We start from the raw sequence: 26,308 nt of genomic DNA, 5'->3' as shown, positions 1-26,308 counted from the left end.
ATCGGCCGATGTGCTCGATGGAGCTGGAGCCATCTGATCCTTGAATTTGGAGAAGTCGGGGAGCCGATATTTAGGTGGCAGCGGGATCATCTCGTACTCGTCGGTACGGCTTGGAATAGCCGATTGCCCTTCTTTTCGGCACCATGCCGAACTGGTCTCTCAAGATGGTGCGATCTGATCCCGTGTCTTGGCTGCAGAAGTTGCACTCTGAAGATTCACCGGGGTGGCGTACTTAGCCAGCCATGTTTGCTTTTCCAGCTCTGAGCCAACTGCAGGAGCTGAGCTCGGGAGTTTCGTCGGGGTGGCGTACTTAGTTAGCCACGTCTGCTTTTCAAGCTCTGTCGCTGACGTTTCTCCTGTTTTCGCCGGAGTCCCTGATGTTGTGGCCTGGTTTGAGAGTGCCCGGTTGCCACAATCGCACATACGTGCACGCGTATCCTTGAGGGATCTCCTTAGGCGCCTCGGTCAAGAACTGGTAGTCACTAGGATCACCACCAATCTTGTAGACGACGAATGCCGGTGTAGCCGGCACTTGAGTGGTGCTGCCAACGCATATGGCAGCGGTGGACGGGGACTGGAGCGGCAACTCTCCTTGATGCGTCCGGAGGGCTGGTCCTGACGGCGAGTACTGGTGGCCCATGATCTCCTGGATCACGCGCAGAGCGAGACGCTCCAACACGTTGACCAAGTTTTCAGAGTGGCGGTGTAGTGAGTGAGCCACCAAGTAGTTGATCTCCTACCGTAGGCCCCTGGTGCGTTCCTCCGACGGGGCAGAGAGATCTATCCCATCGAGTGCACCTTGCGGTGAGAATCCCTTCCATCGATGCCATGGGAACGGGTTCTACGAAAGAGCCGATGAGGTCGGCTTCGAGGGTGACCTTGATCTCGTCATATTTCTTCTTGAGCTCGTGTGCAGCTCCTCGTAGGTGAGGCGTGCCGTCCGCCGCCATCTCGGATGTAGATGGCGATGTGGTTGATGTAGACGATTGTCCCACGGGCGTGCGAGAATGTGTTGACTGCCAAAACCCACCGGCGGGCAGCGGCCTGTCAACACGTGTAGAGCGGGAAGAGCCTAGAGCTGCGGCTGGCTGAGACCCCTCCGAGCGACGGCCCGCAATGCTCTTACGGTCACACGCGGCGATGCGGAGTGCAAGGGCGTGCCACGACCTATACCTGGTCGGGAAGGTGATGGGGATGCCTCGCGTAGTTCCTGCATGGCATACACGTAAACATTAAATACGAGCCTCGATCGGCTCTCAGGTTATCCTGTGAATCGGCTCAAAGAGCCGATCCACCCATGATTCGTACGGGGTGCACGAATACTTGGTGATCCTGCTTGATCAAAATATAGCTAATGAGATCTACGACGATTTAGGGTTTTCACCGCATAATCGGATCATCCTACTCCAGGTTGGGCCTCGCGGCCACGCACGGTGCTCATAAGCCGATCCTAAACAAGGCCTAAAAACCAACATGACGTTGATCCTCGGAACATCCTGTTTAGGACTTGCGAACGCCACCCTACGTGCCGCTGGATCCTCCCCCCCTTTGTAAGGCCTAACTATTGCAGATATTAAACTAATCCTTGCAGAACAAGGAGCAATCGTAACGGATCAGATCTACTAGATGATGAACAAGCAGGGTGCCGCCCCCACACCTGAGGTAGGCGTGAGGGCGGCTAGACATGCAAGGGCTGCACTACGTAAGCATGTTATACGAAGAACTATGCTAACCCTAACACATCTATGATAACTACGTTGCTCGCCATCAAAGACGCTTCAGTACGAGCAACGCGTGAACAACGTGGAGCTTGTGCTGCCTAGATCGCAAGATGCGATCTAGGCAGCATGTCGCTTACCTGATTGAAACCCTCGAGATGAAGGAGTTGGCGATGCGCCGAGATTGGTTTGTTTTGGGTTGAACGTGAGTTGTTGTTTATTCCATAAACCCTAGATACATATTTATAGTCCAGCGGACTTTCTAATTCAGGCGTGCACCTAACCGTGCACGGGTAAAACTCTAACTCCTAACTTAACATACGATCTAATATACTACAGATAAATGGGCAATCTAGCCCAACTTCGCATATAAGGCCGATCTTCGTGTTCTCTCCAAATATAACCTTCAGGCTTATCTTGATCGTGGCCCACCTCCAACTTGGTCAAATTCTGGTGATAACAGTGCCGCAATGTTATTGGCACTAAATGGATATTCAAGAACAAGCAAGATGAGTTTGGCAATGTTGTGAGGAATGATACGTCCAAAACGTATCTACTTTCCCGAACACTTTTGCTATTGTTTTGCCTCTAATTTGTGTATTTTGGATGCAACTAACACGGACTAACGCTGTTTTCAGCAGAACTGCTCTGGTGTCTCGTTTTTGTGCAGAAATCCAACTTTCGGGAAAAACCTCGGAATTTATGCAGAAGGCCCTATTTTCCCAGGAAACTAACGGAGCCAGAAGGGCAATTGAAGTGGAGGCCCGAGGGCCCCACACCATGGGGCGGCGCGGCCCAGGGGGGGCCCGCGCGGCCCTGTGGTGTGGCCCCCTCGGCTGGCCTCCGACGCCCTCTTTCGGACTACTTATTCGCCTCGACCTAAAAACACCACGAGAGAAGTTGAAGTCGCCAGAAACCCTCCAGAACGCCGCCACATCGCGAAACTCCGTCGCGGGAGCCAGAAGTCTCCGTTCTGGCACTCCGCCGGGACGGGGAATTGGAGGAGATCATCGCCGCCATCACCGCCATCACCTCTACATCAACCAGCCATGTTTCCCCCATCCATGTGTGAGTAATTCCCCCGCTGTAGGCCGAAGGGGATGGTAGGGATTGGATGAGATTGGTCATGTAATAGCATAAGATTGTTAGGGCATAGTGCCTAGTGTCCGTTATTGGTACTTTGATGATATTGTTGCAACTTGTTATGCTTAATGCTTGTCACTAGGGCCCGAGTGCCATGATCTCAGATCTGAACATGTTGTTGTTTCATGAAGATAATCATTGTTTATGGTCTTATCTATAAGTTGTATACACATGTCGCTGTCCGGAACCGATGGCCCCGAAGTGGACGTAAATCGGGACAACCGGAGGGAATGGTAGCGATGTGAGGATCACATGTGTTCACGGAGTGTTAATGCTTTGCTCCGGTACTTTATTAAAAGGAGTACCTTAATATCCAGTAGTTTCCCTTGAGGCCCGGCTGCCACCGGCTGGTAGGACAAAAGATGTTGTGCAAGTTTCTCATTGCGAGCACGCACGACTATATATGGAACACATGCCTATTGATTGCTTTGTACTTGGACACCGTTTTATTATTATCTGCAAATGCCCTGCTATGATTGTTACATGAGTTTCTCTCATCCATGCAACGCCCGTCATCCGTCCCCGTGCCTACAGTATTTTAATCCTGCTGTTTACTATAATCACTACTGCTGTCTACTGTTACTCTGCTGTTGTTATTTCACTACGCTATTGCTATAAAGCATTACTACGATAAACTCTTGCGAGCAAGTCTGTTTCCAGGTGCAACTGAATTGACAACTCCGTTGTTAAGGCTTCCAAGTGTTCTTTGTCTCCCCTTGTGTCGAATCAATAAATTGGGTTTTACTTCCCTCGAAGACTGTTGCGATCCCCTATACTTGTGGGTCATCAAGACTATTTTCTGGCGCCGTTGCCGGGGAGCATAGCTTTATTTGGAAGTTCACTTGGATTAATATTGTTCGCTGCAAATTCTCCATCATGGGTAAACCTCGCGATACTAAGATCGCCATATTACCATCCACTACAAGAAAAGGTACAATTAAGTACCTCCGCTACACTTGATTCACCATCTGTGATTGATAAACTTGTTTCACCGCCACATGCTTCGCATGTGGGTACATCTGCTGAATCTGAACACTCTCATAATATTGATAATGTTTCTGCTGTGCTTGATGATAGTGGTTCATTGGGATCCTTTCTAGATGCTACAATTGCTAGGTCTAGACAAATTGAAAATCGAAACTCCTAATGCTACTACACCTGTTAGTTCACACGAACTTGGTTATTTTAGTGATGATCCCGAGGAAGATTATGTGGAGCTTGATGATGATTTTATTGAAAAATGCAATGCTACTACTGATGCAAGAAAAATTAAAAAGTTGCTTGCGAGAACATCTTTATTAGATATAAAGCTGTCTCCACGATCCTAAATTTGCCACATCTACTATAAACATTAGTTATAAAGATTATGTTTTTTCTCTTGATCTATCTCATATAGCTATTGTTGAGAAAACACCTTCTACGTGGTACTGAAAAAGAAAGTCTTGTTGAACACATGACCGAGTTATCTACTTTGAGTAGCTTGTTTTACGATGACGTTAAGAAGCGTACTTACTTTGTTGCTAAAATATTTCCATTCTCATTGAAGGATGACGCTAAAACTTGGTATAATAATTTGCCACCTAGTTCTATTAAAAGTCCAAAAGAATTGCTTGCTGTTTTCTTTCGGAAATATTTTCTGCTAGTGCTCAACATGCTGCTTTGCGAGAGAGTTTATAGTTTTGATCAGGAAATGAAGAGAAATTGCACGAGGCTTGGGCGAGATTTTGCTCTCTTATTAGAGCTTTGCACGACCATGATTTAGAAAAGCATGAATTACTTGATATATTTTATAGTGGACTAACCATTGATTCTAGGGCATACCTGGATAGTTGTGCTGGTTGTGTTTTCAGAAAAGAACTCAGGGCAGCGCTGAAGAATTATTGGCTAAAATAGGCCGGAATTATGATGATTGGAATACGCTGAACCAACTCCAACGCCAATAGTGAAGAAGAGGGGTTTAATTAAATTGAATGATGAAGATATGAGGGAAGCCAAGAAGTCTCTCAAGGAGAAAGGTATTAAATCTGAAGATGTGAAGAATCTACCTCCTATTGAAGATATATGTGAGATAATTCCCCCTTCGTCCATGATTGAGGTAAACTCCCTTCAACGCTTTACTAGGGAAGATATTCCGTATTCGAAACCTCCTGCACAATGCTTAGATGAGTTTGATAATTATATTGTTAAGCAAGAAAATTTTAATATGAGAGTAGAGAATCATTTAATGGAAAATTCTCAAGCTATTAGTGAATTGCATGATATTGTGGAGAGAACCTCCAATGATGTTAAGATGCTTGTTAAACATTTTCAAATGATTCAAACTCAAATTGATCAACTCACTAAAGTGCAAAATGACTTGTTAGGGAATAATTCTAAAGAGAAACATGCTTATGAAGTAACAACTAGAGGTGGTGTCTCTACCCAGGATCCTCTATATCCTGAAGGGCATCCCAAAAGAATTGAACAAGATTCTCAACGCATTGAACCTAGTGCTCATTCTAGGAAGAAAAAGAAGAAGAAACATAAAAATGTTGTAGAATCCTCTGAACCTGCTAATGATCCTAATAGTATTTCTATTTCTGATGCTGAAACTGAAAGTGGTAATGAACATGATAATGATAAAGATAATGATAAGAATGATACTCTGATAAAGAAGAGGTGAAGAAGAACCACGAGAAGCATGCTAAAAATAAAAAGTATACTAAAGAAGACTTTATTGCTGAGAAACATGGTAATGAAAGAGAACCTTGGGTGCAAAAGCAAATGCCTTTTCCTGCTAAGAAACTAAAATCAAAGGAAGAAGAACACTATAATAAATTTTGCGAATGGATGAAACCTTTATTCTTGCAAATCCCTTTGACTGATGCCATTAAATTGCCTCCTTATTCAAAGTATATGAAAGATATTGTTACTAACAAAAGGAAAATCCCCAATGAGGAAATTTCCACTATGCTTGCTAATTACTCTTTCAATGGCAAAATTCCAAAGAAGTTGGGTGACCCAGGTATACCTACTATTCCTTGTTCTATTAAGAATAATTATGTTAAAACTGCTCTATGTGACTTGGGAGCCGGTGTTAGTGTTATGCCTTTTTCTCTTTATAAGAGACTTTACCTAGATAAGTTGATACCTACTGATATATCTTTGCAAATGGCTGATAAATCTCTTGCTATTCCTGTTGGTATATGTGAGAATGTTCTGTTCAAGTTACTACTAACTGCTTGATATTAACTGATTTTGTTGTGTTGGAAATGCACTGAAGATGATAATATGTCTATTATTCTTGGGAGACCTTTTCTTAACACCTTGAGAGGCTGTTATTGATTGCAATAAAGGAAAGGTTACTTTCAATGTTGATGATAGGGAGCATACCGTTTATTTTCCCAAGAGGATTGAGAAGGCATGTGGAGTTAATACTATTTCTAATGTGAGAACTATCAAAGTGGGAACTATTGATTGTCCTATATATGAGCCTAAGGAAGAATATCACACTCTCGTGATTGGATCCATATCAATACAATTCAAGGTAACATGATTGATTTGAGGTTTATTTCTTCTTATGCTATGAAAAAGTTATTTGGTGACAAGACTTGATCAACCTTGTTAACGGATACTTTTTATATGCATGGAGAGGGTAAACAACATCTCTTTCTTCCTCCACTTGCTCTAGTTGCTGTAGCACTTTTAATTTGCAAAGTTCTTGAGTTATGCGAAGATTTCAAAATTTTTCCTGGCCAGTAATAATAAACTAAATACCCAGAAATGTGCGTTTTCAAAGTTTTCAAAAATTCGCGAAAATTATACCGTTGGTCCTATTTTTCGACGAGGCACACTGGGAGTACCGAGAGGATGACCTGTGGGGCACCGAGGGCGCCACACCACTGGCCGGCGCGGCCAAGGAGGTGGCCGCGCCACCATGTGGTGTGGGACCCCCTCTGCCCCACTTTGTCATCTCTTTCGCCCAGGACAGTCTCTCTCCCGAAAAAACTCGTACCAAGTTCCTCTCACTCGCGTTTTTGCTCCAGAACTCCAGATTGTTCGATCTCTTTCCTCCGCCCAGTTTACTGTCTGAAATTTGGCACATTTGCTCTTCGGTATGTGACTCCTCCACCCATCCAAGTAGAATTTCGTTTGGTTGAGTATATCTTGAATATTTTGCTGCTGTAGGTAACATGATTAGTGAGCTTGCATGCTTGTTCTAAGTGGTAGAAACTAGTTTTGATGCATGATTAGTACTCTAGCAAGTTCCTATTGTAGTTTCCCTCAATTATATGTCACCAAATCAAATTTTTATGTCATTTGTTGAAAATTTCAGAGAAGCTATGAAGAAGTTCAGCTTTGGAGAGTTGTTCAAGAAGGGGACAACCAGCACCGCGAGCCCTACTAGGGCCGCCACCGGATTAGGCAATCATACAATGAAGACATCCTCGCGCCTAGCTTCGCCCCGAAGAGGACCACGGTCCCCCTAATGCTTCTACTTTTCCATGTTATGATTTTCTAAGGAATGCGAGGGATCTTTGGAGGATTTCTTGACCCTTGTCAACAGGGCAGGGTTAACCACCTATATGAGCGATGAAAGGGAGCAATACCACATGCTCACCAAGATCTTTGTCGAGAGTTTCCAGTTCGACAACAAACAATATGAGCCAACGGTTGCATTCAGAATCTATGGTAAGACTGTGACTATGCCGTTGAAGGATTTTTGTTGTGCTTTGGACATTGCCCCTGTAGGTACAGCAAGTAGGATTGATGACAACCCCGGGACTTGCTGGAGCTTTACAGAGGATCACCGAGGATGATTGTCGCACCATCCGGCGGGGCAAGATAAGGAACATCCAACTTCCCGCCATTAAGTATTTCGCATACTACATTGCTACTAGCATTCTTGGTAGGGAGAACACTAGTAATATCTCTAGTTACCATCTTGCTTTCTTGCATATTGCACTTACTGGTCAAACCTCCTATCACCTCGGTGCTCTTATTGCTCGCCGCCTGACTACCAGGGGGCCTATTTTTGGAGGAACTATCGCATTGCGTGTTTTAACATATCTTAATCTTCCTCTTGATCCTAATGATGTGCCATTGGCCCCTAGGAGACTCGATATTACTGCTATGAAGAGTCATCATTTTGTTACCACTGACTCTACTTTAGATAATATGGTGTATAGAATGTTGTTTTCGACGGGAGGAGAAGGAAATCCCTCTTCCCCAACCTGGTTTGTTAAGTATTGACAGGCAATCATGGTCGTGCACCAAGGAGGAGGTGGATGAACATATGAAGATACAAGAATTCCACCAGCAACATGACTCCGAGGATGTCGGGACCTCCTACGACCACACCGTCACATATCCGGGTGCTTCTTCTAGCACATACCCGGAATACGACCCATCTTCTTCATATTACGGAGACACTACTTCATGGGATCGATGGGATTGAACTCCACTTAGGCCAAAAGCCTAAGCTTGGGGGGAGGTATACCGGCATCACTCATTCTTTGCATATTATGATTGCTGGATACTTGCACATACTTGCTTTGTTCGTTTGAGTGGTTTTCTAATGAGAGGAAGATGATATTTTGGGAAATGCTGCCTGAAAACAGATTCTGGAACGTTACTGTAAAAATCGTCAAAAATAGCCAGAGCGTCATTTTGAGCTGCAAATTTTTGTGTAGGTTCCCCAGGTTGTTATCTAACTTTCATTAGTTGAACACTTTTCGATCTGAGCAACGTAAGATTTTTGTAAAAATCGATTTCTGTACTGCTGTCAGGTTTTGGCAGATTTCTGTCATCCTGCTTTTCTGTGTTTCTTTTAGTTCGCTATTTCTTGTTTTTGTTTTGTTTCCTTCCCAAAACACAAAAAGACCAAAAATATTTCTGTTGTTTCTCTTCACCATTTGTTTGCTTTGGTTTCTTGCATTTGTTTCACTTTATTTGCTATTGCTAGTTTGCTATAAGAAAACCCAAAAAGATTTTGCTTTGTTTGTTTGTTTCCTCTTGTTCTTATTTGCAATTTGAAAACACCAAAAATATTTGCTGTTCTTCTCTGGTTTGTAAAGTTCTTTTTGAGTTCAATGGTCTTCGGTGGCTGGAGCGTGGTTTTCATTTCATATTATCCAAGCTGCACAAGTGAAAAGGCAATAATGACGATCTACGACAATCTGATTGTGGTGAGAGGCTGGTATGAACTCTATTTGTTTTCATTTTTGTACATATACTCATCCATGTGAGCATGCTTAGTTGGTTCATGTGAGGTATATGTTATTTGAGAAAGTCTAGTAGTTCATGATCTCTCATGTTTAGCTCCAATTTATTAATATGAGTAGCATGTCATGTATGTTTGTTTGCATTGTTTTATTCATAAGTAAGTATGGCATTGTGGTATCCTCCTCTGAATAATTCATTTATATCGACTTGGCACATGCTCACGCATGCATATGACTGAACAAAAAAGTCAATTAAGCCTCGATGATCTATATTGCTTCAGAGTTCTTGTATCACTTTTATGCCTCCGTTAATTTATTTTGCCGCAAGCATGATTATGACAGTTACTGCTCTCTTGATTTGTCGCTCCCTAGTCTATTGCTAGCCTTCACTTGTACTGAGCGGGAACGCTGCTCGTGTTTCCAACCACATGAAAACCAAGTTACTCCAGCGTGTCCACCATAAATACCTATGCATGGCATTTCAAACCATTCCAAGTAAATTCTCATGCGCTACCTTTAAAACCTTCAAAATGCTTCTCAATTTGTGTTTATGTTTCATAGCTCATGAGGAAGTATGTGGTGTTTAGCTTTCAACCTTGTCATTTACTTTTGACGGACTCTCATATGGACTAGTGGCACATCCGCTTATCTAATAATTTTGCAAAAAGAGCTGGCAATGGGATTCCCAGTCCCGAATTAATTAACTTAAATAGACACTCCTCCATGGTTTGTGATTGTTGGACGGCACCCGAAGGATTCGGTTAGCCATGGCTTGTGTAAGCAAAGGTTGGGGGGAGTGTCATCATCATAGTAAAACTAAAATAAAAAGGCACTCCTTCATGGTATGAGATTGTTGGCAGGCACCCGAGGATTCGGTTAGCCATGGTTTGTGAAAGAAAGGTTGGAAGGAGTGCCAAATAAATATGCAATAATTCATGGAAGCCGCTCTTGAAAGTACGGTTGGCGAGGTAGTTAGTGTACCCATTACCATTCGTTGACAACAACAAACACCTCTCAAAATAATTTTACTCCTGACTTTATAAAAATGAAAAGCTCTAGCGCATGTTAATCCCTGCCTCCCTCTGCGAAGGGTCAATCTTTTACTTTTATGTTGTGTCTCCATTATTTCTTTGAGCACTATCTTGAGAGCACAACTGTCATTCTTAGTATAATATGCTTGTCTCAAAATATGATTGATTGTGGTATAACTTTGATGCATTTATCTTTTGACAATCACTACTTCTAGTCTTTCTATGAACTCCAGAGGTGCCCGGGCATTTATGTTTTGCCAACCAAATACAGGCAAGCGAGATACCACTTTATCATGCTCTCTTATGAACATTACAATTCTGCTTATATACATGATTCATGATGCTTATTATTAATTGTTGGTGCTTCTCCATGATTGACATAGCTGTTAGATGATCTTATTTGCATGTATCTCATTATGAACTGCTTAAGTATTAGCCATACCATGAGAATATATACATCATATGAGCAAATGTGTTCGTGAAAGTTCTTTTATCGCTCGGTTGTTAATCGAATTGCTTGAGGACAAGCAATCAGCTAAGCTTGGTTGGAGTTGATACGTCCCAAACGTATCTACTTTCCCTAACACTTTTGCTAGTGTTTTGCCTCTAATTTGTGTATTTTGGATCCAACTAACATGGACTAACGCGGTTTTCAGCAGAACTGCTCACAGTGTCTCGTTTTTGTGCAAATCCAACTTTCGGGAAAAACCTCGGAATTTATGCGAAGGCCCTATTTTCCCAGGAAACTAACGGAGCCGAGAAGGGCAATTGAAGTGGAGGCCCGAGGGCCCCACACCATGGGGCGGCGCGGCCCAGGGGGGGCCCGCGCGGCCCTGTGGTGTGGCCCCCTCGGCTGGCCTCCGACGCCCTCTTTCGGACTACTTATTCGCCTCGACCTAAAAACACCACGAGAGAAGTCGAAGTCGCCAGAAACCCTCCAGAACGCCGCCACATCGCGAAACTCCGTCGCGGGAGCCAGAAGTCTCCGGATTCGGCACTCCGCCGGACGGGGAATTGGAGGAGATCATCGCCGCCATCACCGCCATCACCTCTACATCAACCAGCCATGTTTCCCCCATCCATGTGTGAGTAATTCCCCCGCTGTAGGCCGAAGGGGATGGTAGGGATTGGATGAGATTGGTCATGTAATAGCATAAGATTGTTAGGGCATAGTGCCTAGTGTCCGTTATTGGTACTTTGATGATATTGTTGCAACTTGTTATGCTTAATGCTTGTCACTAGGGCCCGAGTGCCATGATCTCAGATCTGAACATGTTATTGTTTCATGAAGATAATCATTGTTTATGGTCTTATCTATAAGTTGTATACACATGTCGCTGTCCGGAACCGATGGCCCCGAAGTGACAGAAATCGGGACAACCGGAGGGAATGGTAGCGATGTGAGGATCACATGTGTTCACGGAGTGTTAATGCTTTGCTCCGGTACTTTATTAAAAGGAGTACCTTAATATCCAGTAGTTTCCCTTGAGGCCCGGCTGCCACCGGCTGGTAGGACAAAAGATGTTGTGCAAGTTTCTCATTGCGAGCACGCACGACTATATATGGAACACATGCCTATTGATTGCTTTGTACTTGGACACCGTTTTATTATTATCTGCAAATGCCCTGCTATGATTGTTACATGAGTTTCTCTCATCCATGCAACGCCCGTCATCCGTCCCCGTGCCTACAGTATTTTAATCCTGCTGTTTACTATAATCACTACTGCTGTCTCTGTTACTCTGCTGCTGTTATTTCACTCTTGCTCTTTGCTATAAAAGCTGTTACTCTTAGATAAACTCTTGCGAGCAAGTCTGTTTCCAGGTGCAACTGAATTGACAACTCCGTTGTTAAGGCTTCCAAGTGTTCTTTGTCTCCCCTTGTGTCGAATCAATAAATTGGGTTTTACTTCCCTCGAAGACTGTTGCGATCCCCTATACTTGTGGGTCATCAAGGAACAAGGCAAGATTGGTGGCTCAAGGGTTCTCTCAAGTTGAGGGAATTGACTTTGGAGAAACCTATGCTCCCGTGGCTCGCCTTGAGTCCATCCGTATCCTTCTTGCTTATGCATCGCATCATAACTTTAAGTTACAACAAATGGATGTGAAAAGTGCATTTCTTAATGGTCCTTTGCATGAAGAGGTTTATGTTAAGCAACCCCCGGGGTTCGAGGATCTCAACTTCCCTAACCATGTCTACAAGCTCGATAAAGCTCTTTATGGTCTCAAACAAGCTCCTAGATCTTGGTATGAGCACCTTAAGGAATTATTGGTAGACCGTGGGTTTGATGTTGGGCTAATCGATCCCACTCTTTTTACTAAGAGGGTCAACGGGGAGCTTTTCGTTTGCCAATTATATGTTGATGATATTATCTTTGGCTCTACTAACAAAGCTTTCAATGATGAATTCTCAAAGCTTATGACCGATAGGTTTGAGATGTATATGATGGGAGAGATGAAGTTCTTCCTTGGTTTTGAGATCAAGCAATTGAGAGGAGGAACCTTCATCAACCAAGCAAAATATCTCCAAGACATGCTCAAGAGGTTCAAGATGACCGAGATGAAAGGTGTTGCCACTCCTATGGTTACCAAATGTCATCTTGCACTAGATCCCAATGGTAAAGAGGTGGATCAAAAGGTATATCGCTCCATGATTGGATCCTTGCTTTACCTTTGTGCATCTAGACCGGACATAGTGTTGAGTGTTGGTGTGTGTGCAAGGTATCAAGCTTCTCCTAAGGAGAGCCACATGATAGCTCTCAAGAGAATCTTTCGATATTTGGTTGATACCCCAAGATATGGTATTTGGTACCCCAAAGGCTCAAGTTTTATTCTCAATGGGTACACCGATGCGGATTGGGCGGGAGACAAGGATGATAGGAAATCAACCTCCGGGGCTTGCCAATTTCTTGGTAGGTCCTTGGTGTGTTGGTCATCTAAGAAGCAAAATTGTATATCTCTCTCCACCGCCGAAGCCGAATATGTTGCCGCCGCAAGTGGATGCACTCAATTGTTATGGATGAGGCAAACTTTAAAGGAATACGGTGTCATTTGTGACAAAGTGCCTCTTTTATGTGACAATGAAAGTGCCATCAAGATTGCCTATAATCCGGTGCAACATTCAAGAACGAAGCATATTGAGATCCGGAATCATTTCATTAGGGATCATGTTGCCCGTGGTGATATTGAGCTTATCTATGTTCCTACCAAGGATCAACTTGCCGATATATTCACGAAGCCTCTTGATGAAGCAAGGTTCACTTATTTGAGGAATGAGCTAAATATCATTGATTCAAGGAGTATAGCTTGACCATCTTGCAAACACACATTCATCTCAAAACTTTATTTGGTTTAGATATGGGCATGGAGATAGGGGGAGTGCGGTTTAAATTATTGAGCTATCCCTCCCCCCATAATGCCAACATTAAGAAATCATTCTCTTTATATCATATGTTGATATGTGAGCTTCAATGATGAGTAGTGGCTTGGACCCAAGATATATCTTCGCGGTGCCATGCCACAACACTCATATATGGTGGCCTAGGCCACCACACTCTTCTTTGTGAAGAGTTGGAGTTATTTGGATCTTATCGCCTTTTATTTGACAACTCCATGTTCTTATGGGAAATCACTCTAGTTTGGCCTTATTTGCTCTTATCTTGCAAACTTGAGTGACCATGTACCATTAACAGTTTGTATCTTCTAAAACCTAAGCTTACTCTCTCCTATAAGCCATTTCCATCTTGCTCATTTGTCATGCTTGGTAAAAAACTTGGAGTTTGAGGTTTTTCGGTCGGATGATCTAGGTTGCTCCATCTTATTGGTAAATTTGCACCTTATATGTGACGTGATACATTATTGCATCGCATATGGGTCATGCAAATAACCAACGAAAGATGGGCCGGATTCCCGGTGATTCTGGAATTTTCCAGAACCCCGGATAATCCGGCCCTAGGAGACCCCGGAAAATCCGGCCCGGCCGGATTATCCGCCCTAAGCTAGGGCCGGATTATCCGGCCTGGGCAGATCTTGAAAGGGTTGAGGACGAGGCCGCGGGGGGGCAAACGGTTCACACCACCCCCCACGCGCCTCTCTCTCCTCTTTCTCCTCTCAAGTTCGCCGGACCTCCTCCTCCTCGCCGGAGACGCTCCGTCCGCCCCCTCTCGGAGTTCTTGGGTGGATCGGGTGCATCTCCTCCCTAGGTACCTTCTCCTCCAAGCGGTTTCCACAATGGATGTGGGTATGATTCACAATCTCTAACCCTAGATGTTGTGTTTTATATGTGCTATTTTCTTGGTGGAATTGGTGTCTAGTTGTTCCAAATCAATTGTAGTGTACTCCTCTTGCATGCTATGAGGCCGATCTAGTCTTAGACAAGCTTTTGATTGGAAAACATGCAAATTTCGCAGGGCCGGATTATCCGCCCCCCGAGCAGGCCGGATTATCCGGCCAGGCCGGATTATCCGCCCCCAGGGGACACCGGATTATCCGGCCTGGAGCTTCATCGCCGCTGCAGTTTTTGCTTCAATCTATCATGTCTAGATTTGTACCGACCTATAGCATGTTTCTCGAGTATATTACTGTATCTTACATGACTTATGAGCATTACCTTCTCTTTGCTACCCGCCTTTGCTTCTCACAGGTGGTGCTTCTCGGGGTGGTCGGAGACGCTCAAGGCATGATCGATCTAGTGACGAGTTTGCACCCAATGCACCTCGCAAGTCCGTTGCTTCAAGGCGGAAGAACAAGGAAGTGAGGGAGAACTACAAGGCCATGGACCCAGTCTCTTATTCCGCTATCCGCATGAAGAACTGGTATGAAGATGTCCCAAGGGATGAAGAGATCGAGGGCAGGAGATACTGGTGCATGGAGCAGGAGTTCATCTACAAGGACGTCTATGAGCCCATGAAGAATCTGAGACCCATGCAAGCTATCAATGTGGACATTCTGGCTGTCAACAATCACTTTGAAGATGCAATCTGGGTAGCTGGAAGGATGGGCTTGCTTGATATCATGAAGATTCAATGTGACTACAGCCCAGATTTGGTGAAGCAATTCTTTGCCACTTTGGCAATCAAGAAAGATGAGGAACGCACTATGGAATGGATGACTGGCTCCACTCACTGCAGTGCCACTCTGCGCCGATTTGCTGGTATTCTTGGAGTTCCTGTTGATGGGGGTCATCGCCTTCATGGACCACAACAGACAGATAAGAATGCTCTTGTGGATCTCTATACCTCAGCGGGAAAAATTGGTTTTGCTAAGGGGCTGCTTCCCATATACGATCGGTTGCCGGTTCTTTCGGGCAACCATTTGCCCAAGTGGTGGTAACAATGATGCTCTCCGGGGAGCCCTTGTGGACCTTATGCACCTCAGCTATAAGTGTGCTCGTGATCTTAATGAGGAACGGAACTACACTCTTGATGTCATGGACTTTATCTTCCATGAGATCCATGATGCCATGGTCTCCCGGACCACCATACCCTATGCACCCTACATTCAGCTTCTCATGAACAACTCTGTGGCTTTGGGTGGTGAAGACTTGAGCGGGTACCCTTTGATGAAGCACAGTGTCAAGAAGGCTTACAAACTTAAGCCTGTCTCTTCTGCTGTACCTGCACCTGACACTTTCATGGGTGATGCTCGTTCTAGTGGTTTTGCTCCTGCTCGCCATCCTGATGTCCCGGCTATGAGGAAGCAAGTGAGCCGGCTTAGTTGGTTTCAGCGTCACATCCTTTGCATGAACATTGAGATCCATAAGGAGAACTATGCAGCTAGCCGAGAGCGTTCTGAGATTAAGCACACTCAGGCAGTTATTCTACACAAGCTCAGTGGTGATCAAGGACCCCCGCCTCAGCCTCCATCTCACCAGGGTTACAGTGGATGGCACTCTGCACAGGTTCCATGGAGTGATCTTGATGATTGCCTTCAAAGGTCCAACACCTCTCGCCGCTCTCCGGATGCATCTGACACTGATGAGGAAGAAGAGGAAGCGGCATACCAGTCCGATGATGAAGAAGCCTCCGAGTGATTCCCATGGGATGTGTAGCATCGCGCTTGTCCCCTTTTTGGCGTCTCGATGCCAAAGGGGGAGAAGTGTTCTATTAGGATTCTCGGGGATTTGCATGGTTTGGGCACAAGCATATGTGTTTATCATTCTTATATTGCTTGTGTTCCCTCTTATTTGAACTATTTGGTTTGTTTGTGTGTCGTTTAAAACTATGTGCTATGTGGTGTGAGACATTGTTATGGTTTTCGGATTTCTATTTGTTGAGATCAAGGATATTACATTATGTGTGATGCTATATCTCCGTATTATATATCTACACATGGGTATGATTTCTTACATCCTATCTCAACTTCATATTTGTCGATGTCTATATGTTAGAGCTCATGTTGGATACCTCTTGTGTTGAGGCACCTCACTCCTATGTGTTGTGTATTTGTATTCAAATGCAAATTACTTATATGCACACATGTAGGAGGAGTGCCTCTATGTTTTGCCATCATGCTTGTCTCTATAGTGATTCTCTTGCAAATCCGTATATTGTCATCAAACACCAAAAAGGGGGAGATTGAAAGAACATCTCTCACATTATGTTTTGTGTGTTTGATGTCAATATATGTGATACACTAATGTTTGTTTAAGTGGTATAGGGATTACATAGTTATTTATTCATGTGTGTTGGATTTGATCGTCTGTCAAAAGAAATCAGAAAAAGTTGGCCAGGCCGGATAATCCGGGCCGGATATTGTTAAAATATCCAGCCCCCTGATTTTGGCTAAGTCTCATGAGGAAAAGCAGCGCAGTATAGGGGCCGGATTTTCGCCCGGATATTGTCCCGGTATTGTACCAGGACCGGAATATCCGGGCCGGATATTTTGGAAATATCCGGCCCCCTCGTTTTTGGCTAAGGACTGGAAGAAAAGTAAGTCTGGCATAGGGCCGGACATTTGGCCGGATAAAGTCACTGTTTTGTCCCGAAGGCCGGATTATCCGGGGGGGCGGATTATCCGGCCCTTACTTAGGCCGGAATATCCGGCCCCCCGGAAGCTGCAATGGCTCAATTTTGAGGGGAGGTATAAATACCCCCTTCTTCTACTTTGGTTGCTTGCTCAATCATTACACAAGAAATCTGCCAAGCCACCTCCATTAGAGCCACCTCAAGAAACTCAAGATTTGCAAGATCTCCTTCCTCCCCCAACCAAAGCTCTTGATCTTTGGAGATTCGAAGGAGAAGACACCGATCTACATCCTCACCGAAGCGTTCTTCATTTCCCCCTCTCTTGTTTGAGGGATCTCATGCTAGTGTTCCTATTTGGTTCCCTAGTTGATTTGTGTTGATGTATTGTTGTTGATTGTTGTGTTGTAACAAATTTGGGAGCCTCCAATTTGGTTGTGGATGTGTGCCCCAAGAACCTTGTAAAGGCCCGGTTTCCGCCTCGAGGAAATCCCTTAGGGGAAGTGGGCTAGGCCTTCGTGGCGTTGCTCACCGGAGATCTGAGTGAAGCCTTCGTGGCTATTGGTTTGGCTTTCGTAGCAACCACACTCCTCCAAACGTAGACGTACCTTCTTGCAAAGGAAGGAAACTACGGGAATCATCTCCGTGTCATCGCGTGCTCCACTCTCGGTTACCTCTATCCTATTCTATCTCTATATTGCTTAGCTATATCTTGCTTAGTTGTTTGCCTTGTCATATAGGTAAATTCACTTAGTTGCATATCTAGAGAATTTACCTTTTGTGTCAAGCCTAAATTGAAAAAGAACTAAAAATTGGTTAGCACCTATTTAACCCCCCCCCCCCCCCCCCTCTCTAGGTGCGGCATACGATCCTTTCACCAGCCTTCCATACTTCTCTTCACTTTTTCCTCGATGAATTGTAATTCATCAACTGTCAATCTTCTGGCACATATACTGATGACAGGATCTGAATTATGCATGCCTGCCTCACCTCATCCTCATATCATCTCATCAAGTTAACATTATCTCCTTCTCTAGCTGTCTCACGGATCATGGGACGATGATCTTGCAACATTATCACATTTTTGCTGGGAGCAACCCTGCATGGAGCATGGATCGGTTGCGACTAAAAACAAGATCTCTTACCATAAAGGAAGAAGATCACATCATTTGTTTATTCTTCTGGAGGGAGCAGAAGAAGGTCACATCAATCAAATCTCACATGAAGAACCGGGAGATTTAAAAATCAGTGGAAGATTAGAGACAACGCCACACTGTGCCATGCTCATGTAGCATCTGCTTATAATTAATTTAATTAGCATAAGAGTCTTGAGGCCCTTGCTTGCCTCCATGAGTCAACACTTAGCCTAACTCTACTCAACTAGCAGTACCAGTATAATATATAGCATTGTTATCTGTTCCATGTGTTCCTGCACTAGATTGCAATTTGCCATTGTTTGCAAGCTGGCTTTTGGAGGATGGGATCGAAGCTTCTGTATGGAGCCTCACAAAGGTGCCCTCGGTATGAGGAGATTGACAGTATTAATAATGTGATTTTGGTACTGTTGGGATCAAGGTTTGAGTGCAATGTTTCATGCGTTTAGTTTTGTGTATGTGTCTGCCAACTTGATTATTAAGCAAAGCAATGTAATACTACGTGTTTGGCCCTGCTAACGAGGCATACGTGGCTGCTAATTTTTCCGTTTTTCCCCGGTATTTCTCTATTCTTTTGATTTAAATCTAGAGTACTCTGATCTGTACAAGGAAATACGTGCACTTTTAATACTGCATATGTGCAACAACAAAAAAAAGCAATTCAGATAGAGTACGTGCAGATTGGTGCAGAGGCGTCGTTTCCATATATATAAGCGATTTTGAATGCGGCCCTACGCAACATACAACAGGCGACTCTACGCTCACCTCAAAGATTGCATTTCTGCACTACTTCACAGGAACCAAATATGCATATGCAACAGCCTAGAAACTAACTGAAGTTCATGTGCATGGACATGGCTGCCTAATTATACTCTAGTTTCTTTTGCCATCTAAATATTATTATTATACCTAACATATAAACAATACTGCCCATGGAACGGGGAAATTAAACTTACTGCTGTGGTCAATTATAGGGATGCAGGCAAGAGGTAGATTTGTACAAATCTCTTTTACACTTGTACTCTCTAAACCCCCCAAAACAATCATGAATACATACAGTGGCAAGGTTGCTGTTTCCCTTTAAAAAAATACCACAACTAATGAACCGAGATTTAGCCAATCGAGAAGCGCAGACATATACTCCCTCCGTTTCAAGCTAAATGCTGCGACTCCATTTAAAACGGAGGTAGTTACAGTATATATATTAGTTACAGTTACTTATGCTTCAGTTACAATTTTCAGTTGGTAGACCTCCACTAGATAGAACATGGGGTGTGCTCCGGTGTCCCCCTTAGCTCCACGGTTTTGAGAAGTTGGAGCTGCTCCAGCTTTTGGCAGAAATACGTGAAGTTGACTTCGTGAAATATAAAAATACATAGCACACCTCGTTATGTCTGGGACGCACCGCGTGATCGCTTAAATCTTTGGCTGGAAGTCAAGCCTGTGGCGAAGTATTTCCTGGCGGTGGAGTTGGCCTGGCCATGACGGTGAGGATGGCTATGGCGGTCGGCGCTGAACCACCCGGCACTGCCGTGACATTTCCAAACACCGGGCAATTAGAAATCTTGAACTAGTTTTCGTATCCATATTTAGATACTAGTAGAATTATGGATCCATTACGTACTCAAGAGAGGAGACGAATTGGAAAATTTAAGCGTAAGCTGCTCTAGCTTTTGGTACACAAACATAAAAACATGGAGCGGTCCGTTTACATCTGACTGCTACTTATTTGAATTTATCGTAACACGATTTACATTCATCGCCACTGGATCGTGGACTCCGGCGAACGAGTCGACGTACCTTCAGCCGAAGTCAAACTTGTCCGATTCGTTCTCACCGCCGCGCAAATCGAGTTGTAGATCGCTGCCGCCACCGCAAGGAGCTTGTTGTCGCCGCCACTACGTCTCACGCCGCCTCACCCAGTTGAGGCGTCCACACAAGTTTCTGGCGACAGCGGCAACAAGCTACAACTCGATTTGTGTGGCAGGAAGAATGATTTAGACAAGTTTGAATCCAGATGGAGGTAAGTTGATTCGTTTGTCGGTGGCTTCGATTTGGTGGCGGCAGGTGTGAATCACGCTGCGATGAAGTCAAATCAGGGAAGAGTCTGGACATTGGGAAACAAACCCGAGAGAGGAGGGGAGAAAGATAAAACGTGTGTAACATTTTGGTCACTTATCGGTGGTAGTGGGATGTAAATAAATAACAAATCCATGTTTCTGTGTTCTGCGGAACCAACTCCACGTATTTGTAACAAAAGCTGGAGCAACTACACATATTTATACCAAAAGCTGGAGCGACTCCACAGATCAAAAAGAAAAGTTGGAGCAGCTCCAGTTTTTCAGAACCATATGGAGCTGAGGGGGGACACCGGAGCAATCACGATAGAACATAGGTAGAGCCAGCTAGCCGATGAAAACTAACAACGAAGCAGCAGTATGCCAGTACATATACTCAAGTCATCTGCACTGCACACATAAGACATGCATGTCCTACGTACCATGAATTCCTGTCGATAACAGTGCAAACATCAGGAGCCAATAATACATATCAAGTAAGTATATAGATATATATATATATATATATATATATATATATATATATATATATATATATATATATATATATATATATATATATATATATATCAGGATTTAACCGTGCACACGCATGCATGGAGAGATTTATTTTATTGTGTAGTTATTGGCGTACACGAGTACGTACAGCAGTACAGTACAGTTAGTACAGATTGTCCGAGCAGAGCATAGCAGAACAGAGCAGATGAGGTGGATGCGAGAGTGTGACAAGCTAGCCAGAGAAGGCTAGGGAGCTAGCTAGTTGACTGGAGACAGGCGTGTAGGCCGGTAGCTAGGGAACATTTCCCACGGGGGCACGTCAATAATCACAGATCGGATCACTGGTAAACTGTTAGAATAGGATTTGCACTGCACGCTGGTTCATTGATTCGGGTGTGATTTATACAAAGTCTAGTAGTTCATAACGGCACAAGGGATAGCCCTTAGAGCTAGGGCAAGTACACAATGTAAGAGCAAATCCATGAGTGCTATGCACTCCATAAACTCCAAAATTCGTGGTAATTTTAAATATTGAAAAAATCCAAATCTCCGAAACAGAAAATGACCAGGTATTGTACTCGTATAAAAATGTTTAGGCTCGAAATTTCCCATGATATCCTGGGAAAAAAACATTTATAACGAATATAGCGTGAATAGTACATGGACACGGGGCTTGTTCAATTTGTCTTTTTTTTCCCAAGATAAGCCCCATGTCCATGTATTATTCATGCTATAAATGTCATAAATTTATCTTTTTTGCCCAAGATATCATGAAAATCATTTCAAGCCTAAACATTTTTATGAGTACAATATTTAATCATCTTTGGTACCCAAAAATATTTGGATGTATTTGCCCTTTTAATTAAATTTTTATTTTGTTATAATGCTTGCCACCCATGAGAATGGATATATTTTCGTAACTCTAACGGATCTATTAAACTGGCCAAACTCGTGAAATAACTGTTATTTCACGGTTTTGTGTGGAAAAAAACCATTTTAGAACTTGTAAACTAAACCGATTCTTAAAAGAACTCAATACACCCTTTAAGAAGATCCTCCCACCCCTTGTATCTAAAGTTTTGGAGGTAATTTTCTGGTGCACCATAAAACGCGTTGACGGTTGGCGGAAGGGAACCCACATGACGCACTTACGCCCTTCTGCCGTAGAACACGCCGGAATCAGGCCAACTTCCGCCGCACCGCCTCAAATTCCGCCGCACAACTCACCAAAACAGCGGGATGGTGCTACTGCTCGAAGCGGTGGCGGATGTGAGCTTGGCCTCACCCTGTTCCACCTCGGAGGTTGCCCTCGGTGACGGAGGTGGGAAGGCAAGGTCGAGCTGCTCGAGCAAGAGGAGAGTGTCCGGTAGGTGGGGTACGAGGTGCAGCGTGTAAGCGCTCGTGAAAGGATTATTGCGTTCAGCAGGGCTGGTGAATGGCGACCGGACGGGACGGAGTAGGCGAATGGAGTTGCAAAGAAGAGGCGGTGCGCCATGCGTACGTCAGGCGGCAGCGACGATTTATTGTCGAGCGACATAATGGTAGGGATTGGGGAGGAGCCGGCTTTGTTGAGAGCGACATAATAAGTTCATTAAAAGTTGTTAACAAAAGTGGGTCTTTAACAATATGCATAAGTTATCAAACATCATGCTTGCTTAGCACCCACAATCACAAACTGTGGGCATACATTTTTTGAAGATAATGGGCACACAGCAGTACCCTAGATCTGTAAAGTAATCCAGAAAAAATATAATTATAAAAAATGGACAAAAAAACGATATTAGTTGTTTGCAAGCTTGCCGGTGGCACGGCATGTTGCATGTATATGAATATATATCTGCCGTGGCAGCGAAGAAACATACCGGCGACACCGACACGCGCCGCCTAGCTGGAGCGGGAAGCTGCTCCGCCGCGGAACACGACGGACGGCCAGCGCACGCACGTACGCATGCCTTGGAAATTATTTAGCTGCTGTTCCTCCTGTGTTGCGTTCTACAGTGCACAAGTTCGAACGGATACACACGCGCACGCGCACAAACAGCAGAGCAGAGGTGCATGATGGACGACTGGCAAGCTAGTGCGGCCGCCGTCGCATCCGGTCAAGCTTTAGCTCCGGCCGGCCAGCGTGGCTAACTCTTGTCACGAGCCCACCTGTCGGTATAATTAGCCTGTCCATGCACGGATGCACCGTATGTACATTTCGCTCGTTGGGCTCTCCCCTTGCTCTGTATATATGCACAAAACTGGTGTAACAGATTTTCGTTTTACAAAAAAATCTGTCTATCTATTAATAATCATCCATACACAAGCAGCCTCCAAAGTAATAAAAATAATAAATAGGTCTTCATACCACATAGCAATGATTACACACTAGCATGAGCCAAAGTTGTGCCGCCGTCCTCACCCCTCCATCACCAGACAAAGCTTATCATAGTAGAATTTGTTGTAGTAGACAGATTGAAAGTCGTCGTGCTAAGTCACTACAGGAATGGGAGGCTATGCCGAGGGCCAGGCTATACGCCGACGGCCAAAAGTCGGGGCCGTCGGCGTATGGCCCGGCCAGGCCAGCCTGCCCTTTCAACACTCGGCGAAACGTGGCCGTCGGCGTAGCGACCTCTACGCCGAGGGCAGCCCTCGGCATATCTTTGGCCCTAGGCGTAGACAGGGCTACGCCGACGGCCACCCTCGGCGTAGGCTATTTTTCAAATTTGTCTAATTTTGTAAAAATCATAACTAATTCATATGATGTCAGAAAAATGCGTATGAGGTATCAAAATGTTCAGAAAAACATCCTCTATCCGTTTATGTCAAAATCATGCATATTTGAATCATGTAGAATAACATGTTAACATAGAAACAATTCAATCACTTTCTTATATGTTCTCAGGTTCCCGTTTTAGCCAGATGGCAATTTAAACGAATTCAGAAAATCTCGCGGAGCCGCATGACATCATTTTATGTGTCCTAGTAACCACTCCAAAAGATGGAATTGGGATACGACAATTATTTTGGAAAACCCTTCACGAACAAGGCTATCAAGTCCGGATTTCTATGGCTTTTAGGGCAATGAGTAGGAAACGGCCCGTGACACCGCATAGTTTGTCGGAACGAGACCATATTTGGCACGTGCGTGGTCCCTGGGATGGGAAGCAATGCCCCGGGAGCGCATTTCCAATCCGACCCATGGGCGATGGTTTTTTCATTTTCGGGGTGCCAAAACAGGTTTTTTTGTGAAGGAACTACATGGGGCGCATTTTAGTATTGCGCGAGACCTCTGCGTAGTGGTAGGAAACCGCCTTCGCACCCCATATCGCATGCCATATGTGCGCGCTAGCTATCTGGGAATCCATGCGGCTTCCTGCGGTGTCCTTAGAATCACATTTGGAAAGTGACCGGATTTGAACTAGGGCTACACTTTCCGTCGCTCAATAAATTCCGCAAAAATTGTTTTTAGGTCTATGACATATCAATTTATGTGCTAATTTTTGTCCGTTTAGCGCGATGGTAAACGGGTGCACCAGCGCGCTCGGTACGGCCATACCGCATCTCCGTGGGGGCCCCTTTTGGCCAAATGACAATTTAAACAAAGTCAGAAAATCCCGCGGAGCCGCATGGCGTCATTTTATGTGTCCTAGTAACCACTCCAAAAGTCGGAATTAGGATACGGCAATTATTTTGGAAAACCCTTCACAAACAGGGCTATCACGTCCGGAGTTCTATGGCTTTTAGGTCAAATGAGTAGGAAACGGCCCGTGACACCGCATAGTTTGTCGGAACGAGGCCATATTTGGCACGTGCGTGGTCCCTGGGATGGGAAGCAAGGCCCCGGGAGCAGATTTCCAATCCGACCCATGGGCGATGGTTTTTTTCATTTTCGGGGTGCCAAAACGGGTTTTTTTTGTGAAGGAACTACATAAGTCGCATTTTAGTATTGCGCGAGACCTCTGCGTAGTGGTAGGACACCGCCTTCGCACCACATATCACATGCCATATGTGCGCGCTAGCTATCTGGGAATCCATGCGGCTTCTGCGGTGTCCCGTAGAATCACGGGGAAGTGACCGGATTTGAACTAGGGCTACACTTTCCGTCGCTCAATAAATTCCGCAAAAAATGTTTTTAGGTCTATGACATATCAATTTGTGTGCCAATTTTTGTCCGTTTAGCGCGATGGTAAACGGGTGCACCAGCGCGCCCGGTACGGACATACCGCATCTCCGTGGGGGCCCGTTTTGGCCAAATGACAATTTAAACAAAGTCAGAAAATCCCGCGGAGCCGCATGGCGTCATTTTATGTGTTCTAGTAACCACTCCAAAAGTCGGAATTAGGGTACGGCAATTATTTTGAAAAACCCTTCACAAACAGGGCTATCACGTCCGGAGTTCTATGGCTTTTAGGGCAAATGAGTAGGAAACGGCCCGTGACACCGCATAGTTTGTCGGAACGAGGCCATATTTGGCATGTGCGTGGTCCCTGGGATGGGAAGCAAGGCCCCGGGAGCGGATTTCCAATCCGACCGATGGGCGATGGTTTTTTCATTTTCGGGGTGCCAAAACGGGTTTATTTTGTGAAGCAGCTAGATGGGGCGCATTTTAGTATTGCGCGAGACCTCCGCGTAGTGGTAGGACACCGCCTTCGCACCACATATCACATGTCATATGTCTTGCCCTAGCTATCTCAGTAATCCATGCGGCTTCTGCGGTGTCCTTAGAATCCATTGGAAACTGACCGGATTTGAACTAGGGGTACACTTTCCGTCGCTCAATAAATTTCGCAAAAAATGTTTTTATGTCTATAACATATCACTTTATGTGCTAATTTTTGTCCGTTTAGCGTGTTGGCGAACGGTGCACTAGCCCGCCCGATACGGCCATTTCGCATCTCGCGAGGGGGCTGTTTTGGCCACATGGCAAATTGGGCGTCATATTTGGATTCCTCTAATTTTTAGGTTCAAATGATGATATGTATGTTATATTTAGATTCCTCTCATTTTTCTGATCGATTTAGACATATTATTTGTGGAATTTTGATTTTCCGATTTAAAGATATTAATTATTCAATATTAAATAGAAAAAAGACCAAAAAATAAAATCATTTTATTTTTATTTGAATTCAATATTATTATTACTTATATATATTCATTGTTGTCTACTTAAGTAATTGTTTGGGATTCAAAAATAAAGAAGTGTGCATCACGGTTCAAGGGTTAATAGGGTTGATATGCTATTATTATCAGCAAGAGGTGCCAATTCTATAATGGAAGCTCATCCGAATGGAACCAAGAAGTTAAGCGTCTTTGAAATTTGGAGTAGTGTGAGGATGGGTGACCGACTGGGAAGTTTAACCATGATTGTAATTTGACATAAGATTAAGTGTAGTTAGAGTTAAAAGTGTATTGGGTGAAAGATAAACAAGTAAAAAAAAAAGAAAAAAAGGAAAAAAAGGAAAAAATTGTGTAAAATAAATTAAAATTTTAAAAATTTTAAAAGTCTATGCCTAGGGTTTTGCCGTCGGCATATAGAA

Source organism: Lolium perenne, chromosome 3, assembly GCF_019359855.2.
Source record: "Lolium perenne isolate Kyuss_39 chromosome 3, Kyuss_2.0, whole genome shotgun sequence".
NCBI classification, from domain to species: Eukaryota; Viridiplantae; Streptophyta; class Magnoliopsida; order Poales; family Poaceae; genus Lolium; species Lolium perenne.
This window is presented reverse-complemented; position numbering follows the sequence as displayed.